The sequence below is a fragment of the Clupea harengus genome, chromosome 10, assembly GCF_900700415.2.
Source record: "Clupea harengus chromosome 10, Ch_v2.0.2, whole genome shotgun sequence".
NCBI lineage: Eukaryota > Metazoa > Chordata > Actinopteri > Clupeiformes > Clupeidae > Clupea > Clupea harengus.
The window spans coordinates 19,455,377-19,468,028 of NC_045161.1; positions in this window are offsets into that span (position 1 = coordinate 19,455,377).

The following is a 12,652-nucleotide window of genomic DNA, read 5'->3' on the forward strand; positions in this document are numbered from 1 at the left end:
CTCACTGTTCAAAAGATCTTTAGAAATTGCTCTGTAAATGCATTCTTTTCAAAAGAACACTATCTGAACACTGGATATCATTAAGACATCGCCTGAGACGGAGAGAATGATTTGAAACAAAGAGCAGCTTATAGCGTATAGCTTCTAGCCCCCATGACTCGATTGGAAACACTGTGGGGATGACATCCAAGCAGCTGATTTGATACGAGATTAAATAAATGTAAGCACCTGCGCGGAAATTGGCATAACTGACCTGAGGATAGTATCTTTGTACAGCACGTGAGGGGTTGATCTTTTGCGATCTGATTCAATCAGTCTTCAGCGACTGAAATCCCAAACATGGGAATGAAAACAGGATCTGATTCATTTATGCTGATTGAAAATAAACTCAATGTTGGCTGGATAAAAGTAAGCAAGAAAAACGAAGAAAAAAATGAAAATGGACTGTTACATCTTTGAGTGAAGGAGAAGAAATGCTTTGTGAAACTCTTACCAGACAAACAGACACGTCGTTCTTAGCTTTTGGGCTTCAGTTCTCCTTTGCGGTCCTTATGCTGGCTCATAGCACTCATTAACAAATACAAAAAATGAAAAGTAAAAACATTGAAAGCCCAAGCAGATTTCAGGATCTGACTGAGTAATCAAACCCTTCTCTGAGAGATGTAATGTGCTCTATGTAATTCATTCCAATATACAAGACATTGGCTACCTCAGACCAAAGCTAAATACCTTTAGACTAAAGACGACATAATGCAAAAGACTTCGCTTGCCAGAGAGTGCTGCCATGTTGATGTGATGTCGGCGAAGCTCGTCGTGAATGAAGCCAACACCGTTTCGCCTGGGCAGTGGCCTACTTGTGTGTGTGTGTGTGTGTGTGTGTGTGTGTGTGTGTGTGTGTGTGACCGACCAACACCGTTTCGCCTGGGCAGTGGCCTACTTGAACCAAACTCAGTAGACGCAATAATGTTTATGAAACATACTTTCCCTGAACTTATCTGATGGCAGAAAGTTAGAAAAAAAAAATTGCCAACATGGACTTCCAGTTTATTTGAAATATAGTGGAAGACTATGCTACTTGCTACATGCTCAATCTACTGTGTCTGATGCAACATGAGGCACCACTCAAGTCAAGCATCTTGTGGAGGTGAACTCTACCTTATTGAACTTATTGAAATAGGAACAGTAAATTCTAATGTCAGCTGAAGTCAACCATTATACGTTCTCCCTGCATTCCATTGAAGCAGACAAACTCCACTGTTGTAATAATGAAGTAGAAATGCCTTAGTTCAGGCTTTCAACCCAGGCTTCGGTGCATGATGTACAAAGGAGAGAAAGACAGGGAAAAAAAAGAAAGAAAAGCCATTACTACTCATCTCCTGGCTTTTATACTGTGGGTGTTTTTCGATTAGAAATTAATTTTCCATGTTCGCCTCTCTCTGTCTTGTACTGTTCCCTGGTGGTTACACTATCAAGTAGCAAAGCGATGATTTTGCCTGCTCTTACTTACCCTAGAGGAATAGCAGAGGACTTAAGTTCTCTACCAGAGACCCGGTCAATTATACTTTGATGGAAAATCTTTTTTTTTTTTTTCTGCCTTTTCTCACTGCATCTGCACAAAGCTCTCTTTAGGAAGCATTATATTCTGGAACATTCCTACCGTGCAGATATGCAACATCAATCTTCTCTTACCTGCCGTACACTTCCAATCACTCCTCCTGAACTGCAAGCTTTGCTAATTCTGTCCATTTATCGGCAACGGCCAAAACATAAAAATTCAAAGAACTAACTAAAACACTTGAAAAGGCCTATAACAGTCTGCCGAGGTTGCCATCAGCACCAAAAAGAGAGATCTGATTGAACTTTAACAATCCAGATTAAAAGCCCTCGGGTGAGAGTCTGCTGGGCTGCTGGTTACAATAAATGCTCCTAAAGAGTTCACAACAGTAATTTGATCAAGCTGCTGACTAAAGATAGATGTTTTCCCCCTTACAGCAACATACTGTGACGTATGCTAAGGCTGAGCCATGGGTGGCTTGAGCTTGTCTCTTCTCATACAGCATAAGGGCATCCATCTGCAAACCATTATTACCCCCAGAAAGTAACTTGGCCTACTTTTGCTAATTAGCATCGCTTGAGAAGCCTGATGGTGGAGGGAAATGGAGAAGCACCACTTTTAACAGCCCTCTGGCAGCAGGAGTCATCCCCTCAGACACTACAATGGGTGCACATTGCCAAATATGGAGGGCCTGCTTCTTTAGTGTTTTGTTGTGCAGACGGCAGAATAAACTAGTAGCTGCTACAATTGAATATGATTTCCAAAGACTCCAAAGAGAATTGGCGTGGTATGTATGTGCAGAGCCATCTAATCACTGCTGTTGTCGTCAAGAAGTTGCTCAATTAAGATGGTGGCAAAGGCATGATGACAAAAATAGTCCCAACTTCTTTACAGCGTCGTTAAAAGCCATTTCAAAGATGTTTTAAGTTGAAAATGTTATTTCATTTAGTAACCAGTCCTTACTGTCACACTGGCAGTGACTATGGAAGATAATATGCTATAGAGTGTTTATAATATTAATGTTAGAAGACTCACAGCCTTGTGTAGGGTAAACAGAAACACTAAACTTGCCTGTTCTGTCAATTAAATGTAAATTAAATGAAAATTATCAATGTGTTTGAAGTGCAATCCTTGAGTACTTGTAGTAGAGGGAACTTTGTTACCTCATTCCATGTTTCATTTAGGCCCAATTAGTCTATCAGTTTGTTCAGCCAAATTAACCGACAGCAATATGTGAGTTTCTTCTAAATTATACAGCATCCGCCATCTTACAGTCTATTAGTAACGCATGCCATTATTAAGCAAGACAGAAAAGACAACGCTTTTGAGCAATCTGCCAGAGTTTAATGGAAAAACTAAACACTGTAATTGAGATAAAGTCGTGTACTTGCCAACCCGACACAGTATTCAGCCTATACTGAGTGCTCTCTCTCTCTGTGTATCTAATTCTGCAGACAAACACAGCTCACGCAGCAAATTGAGCTTATTGGGAAAAGCTGTGCTGGATTAAAGTTTGGCTGTAAAGGTGCATTCTTTAGAATTACCTCATCAAATCCCCATCCTCATGGCTCATCACCGCTAGTCAGGAATCAGACCTGGCCTGCCGGGGCTCTGAGACTACAGCCATGTGTGCTGTGAAACATGGAGAGAGAGAGAGAGAGAGAGAGAGAGAGATAGAGAGAGAGAGAGAGAGGGAGAGAGAGAGAGAGAAAGAGAGAGAGAGAGAGAGGGAGAGAGAGAGAAAAGAGAGAGAAAGAGAGAGAGAGAGAGAGAGAGAGAGAGGGAGAGAGAGAGAGAGAGAGAGAGAGAGAAAGAGAGAGAGAGAGAGAGAGAAGGTGGGCTCTACCGGTAGCACTGAGACTGACATTAAATGGGGTGAGGGGATCACATTTTTGACCGCGCTTTCATCTCGAAGGCCCATCTCGAGTTCGCCGTGACGTGTTTCCCCCGACTGGCTGGGGAACAGAGGAAAGCCTCCCAGATAAAAGAGGACTTCAGGATGAGCTACAGCTCAGGCCAGAGCCTCTTCACATAGTCAGCTGGTATCTGGCTCTGTGGCTCGATGAGGGGAACTACTGTAAGACTAAATAGTGCGGCTCGTTTAAAAAGGGCTGCTTGAAAAGCAGGCGAGGTTTGGTTCCGTGTGTTTAATCTGCGGTGATAGTCTTATTAGGAAATAATGACCGCCGAGGCCCGGACCTCGAGTGAAGTGCAGCCAAAACTACAATATTATGAGACATCAACTATGGGAATTAAGATGACAGTCATTTCAACATCATGAGTTATCAGGTAGTAATTAGTGGACCAGATGCTACAAAGAGAAGAAAAAAAAATTCTGAAGAAGAAACACTGTTGCTTTTCAACAACACTCCCCCCACAACATTGTAATGCTTGCAGTTCCATCTGAATTGCGTAACAAAGATGCGTTACTGCAAAGGTATTCTGATTCGTTTTTTTGTATCGTATCAGATTCATTTTAGGGCAGCACATTTTCTCCTGCAGGAAAGGTTTGTCACTGGAGCCCACCTTGGTAGCTCGAACAGAACTGAGTGTATTACGGTAAGGTAGATCTGAGGATGAAAAGAGAGAGAGTTGGTGTTTGATAACTAGGGATGAATGTACCCTATCCTACATCCTCATACAGCCTACAGTAAATGTTTTGCTAAGGTTGGTGGCTGCCTTCTATAGTATGGAGATCTGATCTAGATCTGCAACATTATCAAACTCATACACCAACTCAGAGCTCTGGCTTTTGAAAAATATCCTTCCTGTATTAAATGCAACATAAATCTGAACGCACGATACAACTGTTAAAAGCTCAGGTTGGCCGCACTTCAGTACCCTGGCTCCACGTTCCAGCGTCTATACAAGAAAGTCAATGGTTTACAACCTTAACTGTTACGCCATGCGAGCTGTGTTGATTTTAGTGGTGTGTCTAAAATGACCATGAACTGAGCAAGCTGATACCAGTGAAGTCACAAATATCTGAGGGACATTAGCGCCATAAACTCCTCGAAAGAATGAGAAAAAGAAAATAACAAGAAACCCGAGAAGACGCCGCTGACGGCTGCGATGCAGAGTCGGCACAAACAAGCAGCCTGCAGATAAGCGTCACGTCGGTGACTCACTGACCGGTCAGAGGCTCAGATCTCAGATCAGCTGTGGGGCAGATGAGCGTCGTCGGTGACTCACTGACCGGTCAGAGGCTCAGATCTCAGATCAGCTGTGGGGCAGATGAGCATCGTCGGTGACTCACTGACCGGTCAGAGGCTCAGATCTCAGATCAGCTGTGGGGCAGATGAGCGAGGCGTTGCAGCAGCTCTCTGAGTCATTAGTCATCATCCCGTCTGCAGCCTGTGCCTCTGAAGTTGGTGGGAGAACAATTACAACTTCACGGCGCCATCGCCAGACCACAGGACAGAGTCTAGACAGCCAGCTCATTAAGACTGCTGATGTACAGTATAGCATCTTTTCATTGAGGCGAGCCATTAACACTGCTGATGTACTGTATAGCATCGTTCCATTGAGGCGAGCCATTAACACTGCTGATGTACAGTATAGCATCTTTCCATTGAGGCGAGCGATTAACACTGCTGATGTACTGTATAGCATCTTTCCATTGAGGCGAGCGATTAAGACCGAAGCTCCGGTGAGGTTGTTTTTGGAGGCTTTCATGAAATATCTTCAGGACAAAGAGGTGTGTTTTTCTGCTTCCTTTCCATTTTCAGTTGAAATATTTACATTTTTATTTGAAATCATGAGAAATTCATAGTTTGGTTGCTGTCACTTTACCAGACATAAGGTATTGACACATGACATAAGAATAGAAATGACTTAAGGTATTGAGCCAATAGAAATTAGATTGAATAGAATGAGGCTGTGAGCTGTGCTGAGGTTGAGGTCTGCCTGAGGACCCGAGACAGAGAAGGGCTTGAGTGAGGGAGCTCTTTGGAGGGACGCTGGCGGCCTCTCAGCTCCATAGGCCTCCCTTTCACAGGGCTGGACCAGCGGGGGCAGAGTTCACACCAGCACGTCACAGCCTCTCCCTCACTTAACCAGGACTGCAAATATTTCACATGTCTGGCCTGGCCGCAAGCCTGTTTCACCTCGCCAGGCTTCACTTAGCCAGGCTTCACTTAGACGGGCTTCACCTTGCCAGGTCGGCGGCATTCTGCCTGCCCACCCACCTGTGCCGGTGCCTCAGCGGAGCGGATTAACAGTTTGGGCCAACGGATGGCGGCGAGCTGTGAACACCTGCAGGTACTCCACTGTACCGTGTCTGTCCACACAGGGCCGGATGCCGGCGACATTTCCACTGTGTTCCACAACACCAGAGCCTGTTTCCGTGAGTGCGGTGGACAGGCAGGGGGGAGAGAAAGGAGTCTGCACACCTGTCACAACACAAGTCTGGAGGAAGACATCATGACGGTACATTAAAATCCTCTCCACAGATAGAGGCTTCAGGCTATCCCCAGACAATGGAGAGCGGCAAAGCTTACTGCCTTTCCTCTGCACAAATGGAATAGGTTCACACACACACACACACACACACACACACACACACACACACACACACTACACACACACACACACACACACACACACACACACACACACACACACACACACACACTCTCTCCACAGTGAATCCGGATAGGGAAGGGGAAAACTACACTTGAAGGGAAGGCAAAATAACAACATGAATAGGATCAAACAGGCAAAGTGTTTTGTGGTGGAAAAGCTTAGCCCCTTTGACATGAAGGGGGTTTTAGGGGTTAACAGAAGGGCACATCTCCTTGCCGAGGACTGTGTAAATTCTGACTTTTATGGTGCTGCAGATCACTTGGCACGTTGTGAGGGCAAGGGGCCGGTGGAGCGAGATGGATGTGGTGGCTGAGCTCTCTCTCTACCTGGAAGTGAATCTGCAGTCCTTGTTTGGCGAAGCCTCTACGCATCCACTCGAAAACTTCAAACGCACAGGCAATGAAAAACAGACATATTTATTCCTTTCGAGAAATAAACAGCTTTTTTCGCAGTGCAAAACATTGCGTTCTGCCGAAGATTAGAAACAACTGCTCAGAAAATTGTTAACAGTCTCAGAGGCTGGTGGTGGAGTTTGGGGCGGTGGGGGGATGGGGGGGGGGGGGGGTATACATTTGCATCATGTTGGATAGATGGTTCCTGTTGAATTCAGCACTTTTCCATGAAGATGTCCAGAAACAAAACAAAACAAAACAAAACAAAATATATAAATAAATATATATACAGTATATTTAAATAAAACGGCACAGAAAACAGAAAAGTTAATAAAACAAACCTGAAACAATACAGGATTGCCATCCAAGCCTTTCAGCACAGGCCCAGAAATGTCATTTCTATAAATGGGTCACATAAAAGGGCCTGGCCCACCTCAAGCCTTCAAGCTCAGCGCTGTGTATATCTTTATAGATCACTGCAGGCATCAGTGCTGCTTTGTATGAATAAATACCCCGACTAAATAATGATTAATCTTGGAAATGGAAAAGTTAAAGGCACAAACAGGAGACAGGCTTTACTGCGCTTGGCAGGAGAGACAGTTCCTGTATTATTAGATGAGTGACTCGTATTACTGGCATTGACTGGGATAATTGTCTCATCGGTTTTTACACAGGCACATCAGCAGGCACCTTTTGGCTCCTGTCAGTCAGGCTGTTTCCTGCGGGGCCCTGCGGGGCCCAGCTGTCTCGGGCCTGCCTGGGTAAAAATAGCCAGCCTCTTCTCTGGCCCCAGTGTCAGCTGAACAGACAGACCTTTTTCTGACACAGGTTAAGAGTCTGAATGTAATTCTATCAGTACGTGCCCAAAGATATCATTACGTAATGACAGTCTCTCTCTGTGTGTGTGTGTGTGTGTGTCTGTGTGGTGTGTGTGTGTGTGTGTGTGTGTGTGTGTGTGTGTGTGTGTGTGTCTGTGTGTGTGTGTGTGCACAAACCCACATACTATTTTCCTGGTCTGCTGGGCCCTGTCCTTTGTCCAGGTGGGCATTACAGCCTCTGTTGTCGGAAACTCCAACCTAGACATGTTGGCAGTCACGGGAGCCATAGCCGCCGGTTCCGACTCAGACAGGACAAGCTTACCGAGAGCCTAACCTGGTTCCGGACCAGAGGTGGTCACCTAACCGTTCTCTCTGTTCCACCAGTGCGCGTCGAGACAGTCTCTCTCCGTGTGTGTGTGTGTGTGTGTGTGCGTGTGTGTGTTGGTTAGACAGAGGCTCGCTGGCGTTCAGGGAAAGCACAAAGAGTGGCCATACTCTTGATCCTATGGACGGAGCAACAGAGGGCTAAGAGGATGCTGCTGAAGAGGACATGTGAGATCAATCAACAGGGTGTGCGTGCGCACACACACACACTCACACACACACACACACACACACACACACACACACACTCACATGCACACACACACACACACACACGCACACACACACACACACACACACACACACACACACACACACACACACACACACACACACACACACACACTCACACACACAGACACACACACACACACACAGACACACACACACACGCGCCCATACAAACACACAGGCATCCATCCGTTTCAACTCATATACACTCAGCCTCTCTCTCTCTCTCTTTGGTATAAATGCACGCACAAACACACGCGTGCGCACACGCACACACTCACACCCACACACACACACAAACACACGCGTGCGCACACACACACTGGTGAGAGAGACGATGGCAAGAGTCAGGACTACGAACAGTTTCCAGTACCCAGTGAAATCAAGGCCATCGTAGGCCCTGCATGCCCTCAGTTTATGACTCTTCCCCTCTCTCTCTCCATATTAAGCCTTATTGTAAACCCTCTCGTTGGCCCTCTCTGTGGCACTCTGGCGAGGAGAACATAGCAATGTAAATCAGCACATAATGCTAAATAAAACAGCATGGGTATTTACAGAGCCAGCCAGTGCATGATGCAAGCTAGCAACATGGTTTTCTGAAGACATCATAGAAAAACATGTCACAGGGACACACACTGGCTCTCCCTCCGCGAGAGCATGGAAAATTCAGAATGCGTGTTGGCTTAAGTTACCACTGTCAATAAGTGCTCTGAGATTTATAAAGGACCTGTTGCCATGCTGTCGCCCGTGGTCATTTTTGGCCCGTGCTAATTTCTCAGTCTAGGAGACAAAAGGCCCATGATCCATCACGGAGACCCATAATGCATCTGTGCCTTTTTTCTATTCCTAGAAGAAATCGTGAGACCAAAATAATGACCTGGCATGTTGGAATGGAGGGAGGTGAGGGGGGTTTAAATATCTCATACAACACACATACTGTACAGAGAGACGGGGAGAGAGGGAGGCAAGGAAAGAAAAAGAGAGAGGTGAGGGGGGTTTAAATATCTCATACAACACACATACAGAGAGACGGGGAGAGAGGGAGGCAAGGAAAGAGAAAGAGAGAGGTGGGGGGGGGGGGGGGGGAGTAGAAAGAGAAAGTCACTATTGTACTGCTGGATACCTGGAGCATATGCAGGAAGGCTGGTCGCACCTGGAAATCCCCCAGAGCAGATTTAAATGGACACGAGTGAGGAGAAGAAGAGAGGGAGAATGAGAGAGAGGGAGAGAGAGAGAGATTGAGAGAGAGAGAGAGGGAGAGAGAGAGGGAGAGAGAGAGGGAAAGAGAGAGAGAGAGAGGGAGGGAGAGAGAGAGAGGGAGAGAGAGAGAGGGAGAGAGAGAGAGAGGGGGAGAGAGAGAGAGAGGGAGAGAGAGGGAGAGAGAGAGAGAGAGGGAAGGTGGGGTGGCATGAGTGATAAACCCTGGATGTTGAATCGCAGAGTGCATGTGGAATCTGATACGGCAGCTCCAAAGCCGCCTGTGCTGCCGCCCTCTCCTCCGCTCCACACCACTCTTCCCCGCTCCACACCACTCTTCTCCGCTCCGCTCCGTCCGCCACCACTGCCTGTCTTTTACGATGGCGGCTCGACCGCACTTCCCGTAAGCACGGCAACCCACAGAGGTTCTCCAGACGGTCCCCTGCTCACCGCAGCGTCCTGTAAATACCTCCGAGGAGAACACTACCAACAGTGAAAGAGCCGACGCATTTAGAGCCTCTGCACAGTGAAGGCCGTGCCCCCTGCTTCACATCCCCACTACAGTGCTAAGCTACTGTTCTAACATAACAGCAAGTCACACAACCAGCACACTGCTTGAAGGGCACTGAATTCACCTTTTATCCAACCAGGATGTGCTGTGATGGACAAATATTCACATTTCTAACAGCATACCTTGAAAAATAAAGCCTGAATGTGCCAATAGTGTGGGCTATACACACACTCACACACACACTCACGTGCACACACTCACACACACACTCACACACACGCGCACACACACACACACACACACACACACACACACACACACACACACACACACATACTGAGAGCAGTGAGCTGTGTTGCAGCCCCATGGAGTGACAATTAGATTTTACTCACTCAGAATTACGTCAGCACAGCGGTGTGTGTGAAAAGCCCTTCGCAAAACTGCCTCTCAGCGTGAAAGGTCAATTTAGGAACTCAGCTGAAGCAAGTATATTTAATGAGACAGAAAATTCAATTTCAGGTCAGTTAATGGGCTTATTCTTTGAGTCGGAGTGGTGTGGCAGGAACCGAACAACGGGTGAACTGTAGACCAGCAAGGTGGCAGAGCTGCTCGATCATTGACACGATGTACGTTCGATCATTATGACTGTGTAAACGTGTAACGTGTGTGTATGAGAGCCATTATAATAGCATTTTGATTATTTGGCCAAGTGAGTGCTGGGTAAGTGTTGTTCTGTAATTGGGCTGCTTTCAGGCGCTCTCTAAAGACTCTAAAGACGTGTCAGACTGAGCTGTGTGGCCGCCGCGACGACGGGGGGATTACCTGTTTGATCTTCAGACTGTGTCCTACTCCTCCTCTCCTCCCTCCCTCTATCCTCCTCTTTTTCTCCCTTTTGTCATGCCTCTATGCCTTCTCTCTACGCCATCTCTTGTGTGGGACCTGACCCTCACAGAACCACTGCAGAAAAGAACATCTGACATCACGGAGCGTTTGGGCTGCGGTGCCAAGGAGCAGAGAGAGAGTACCTGAGACAAGTCTCAAGGGTCAAGTCTCAGAGAGCTGAGATGAGACGAGACAAGGCAGCCTCAGCAGCGATTGACCGTCATGTGTCTTTGTGTCTCTGTGTGTGGGTTGGGGGAGGGGGGGGGGTGCATTGCGTCCTGCTTGGCTCATTAGAGACAATGCAATCAAAGGTCCTGGAGCTCTCCTGGAGCTCCAGTGACCCCTAACAGAGGGGTTCATCTGACATGAGGGCCTACTCGCCACGCTCGCTCGCCGCGCTCATTAAAGGAATATTGTAAGGATGGAGACACATGACCCGTGCCCACGGCTGATGGCTGACGCTGTTCAGCGCTTGTATACTCACAACAAGGAAAATTGGAACTAGAGTTTGGAAGTCCTTGGTTAAGGGACTGGTCATTTTTTTGTGCCGAGATGACATCAGAGACATCGAGGCCAAAAACTACAATTCACCCATAACCTTCAGATGCTACAGTTTTTTCTCTCTCTCTCTCTCTCTCTCTCTCTCTCTCTCTCTCTCTCTCTCACTCTCTCTCTCTCTATCTCTTTATCTGTCTATCTCTCTCTCTCTTTCTCTATGTCTCCCTCTCTCTCTCTATGTCTCTCTATCTCTTTATCTGTCTATCTCTCTATCTCTCTATCTCTGCTCCTTCTTTTTTCTGCCCTAAAGCTTTAGCTTCAGTCTCTATGCAGCTCCGACTGGGGCTACTGTATATTCAGCCGTCAAACTCTGCGTTTCCTCTCAGGTGTGCTGGCCTGTGGTCGTGCAGAGTGACAGGCAGAGGCTGTGGCACTGTTTAACTGATGCATTCAGAGTGTGGATGCTTTTGGAGCAGAGCTCAACGCATTCTTCTGTGAGAATGTGCAGAGCATACAGTGTGTGTGTGTGTGTGGGGGGGGGGGGGGGGGGCGCACTTGCCTGCCTCACAGTGACAAATGTGTTTCGCAGATTGCCTTGAGTACAGTCCCTGGGGGAATCGTACAGGACTTGCTCCTTCCTGGCTTATTTTTGCACTGATCCGAACCCAACGTGCCACCTAACTACTCTGCTCTGAGCGGATGGAGAACGGCGAGCTCTCCTTCCAGACGCTACAGGTTTCCCTCACTCGTTTGCAGTGATCTACCCAGAGTGCACGGGGGACAACACCCGGCCTTAAAGACCAGCTCTCCTAGGGCCCTTTGAACAATCAGCCACTTCCTGAAGGGAGGAGTCAAATTGGGTCAATTAAGAGGGTAATTAGTCAGACTAATTGGTCATGAGTACAGAGCTGAGTGATGAACTGGGTGTGTGCAGTCCGGCCCTCTTCTTCAAAAGCACACGCGTGTCATTACAGGGCAGAGGGACCCCAGCAGAGATACCTCAATAACAGTGTGTGTGTGTGTGTGTGTGTGTGTGTCTGTGTGTGTGTCTTACTGTCTGTGTGTTTGTGTGTGTGTGTGTGTGTGTGTGTGTCTGTGTGTGTGTGTGTGTGTGTGTGTGTGTGTGTGTGTGTGTGTGTGTGTGTGTGTGTGTGTCTGTGTGTGTGTGTGTGTGTGTGCGTGTGTAATAACAGTGATGAAATGCATAGTGCAGTGTAGAGCGTGCCCACACAGAAGGTGCTGACACTGCTGTGCTACTGTGCTGTGTGTGTGTGTGTGTGTGTGTGTGCTCCTGTCCTGCAGTTCCGTGACCAGGAGATGTGAAGTATATTTCTAGCATTTGTGCTGATCTACTCTGTCTGACAGATATACAGCGATTTTCTGAAATAAAAGCAGTGCACAATGGTGGCCAATCTACAGAACGCATAATCACCATTGGCTTTGATGAGCTAAAACTAAGATGCACATACATTAGGTTACTATGTCTAAGACTAGTACGTCTCGGCACTAATATGTGTCAATGATGAGACTTTAAAAATGTATTCAGGATTGTCTCCATTCATAAGAAGCAACTGATCAGACTGCACCTTTTAGATACTTA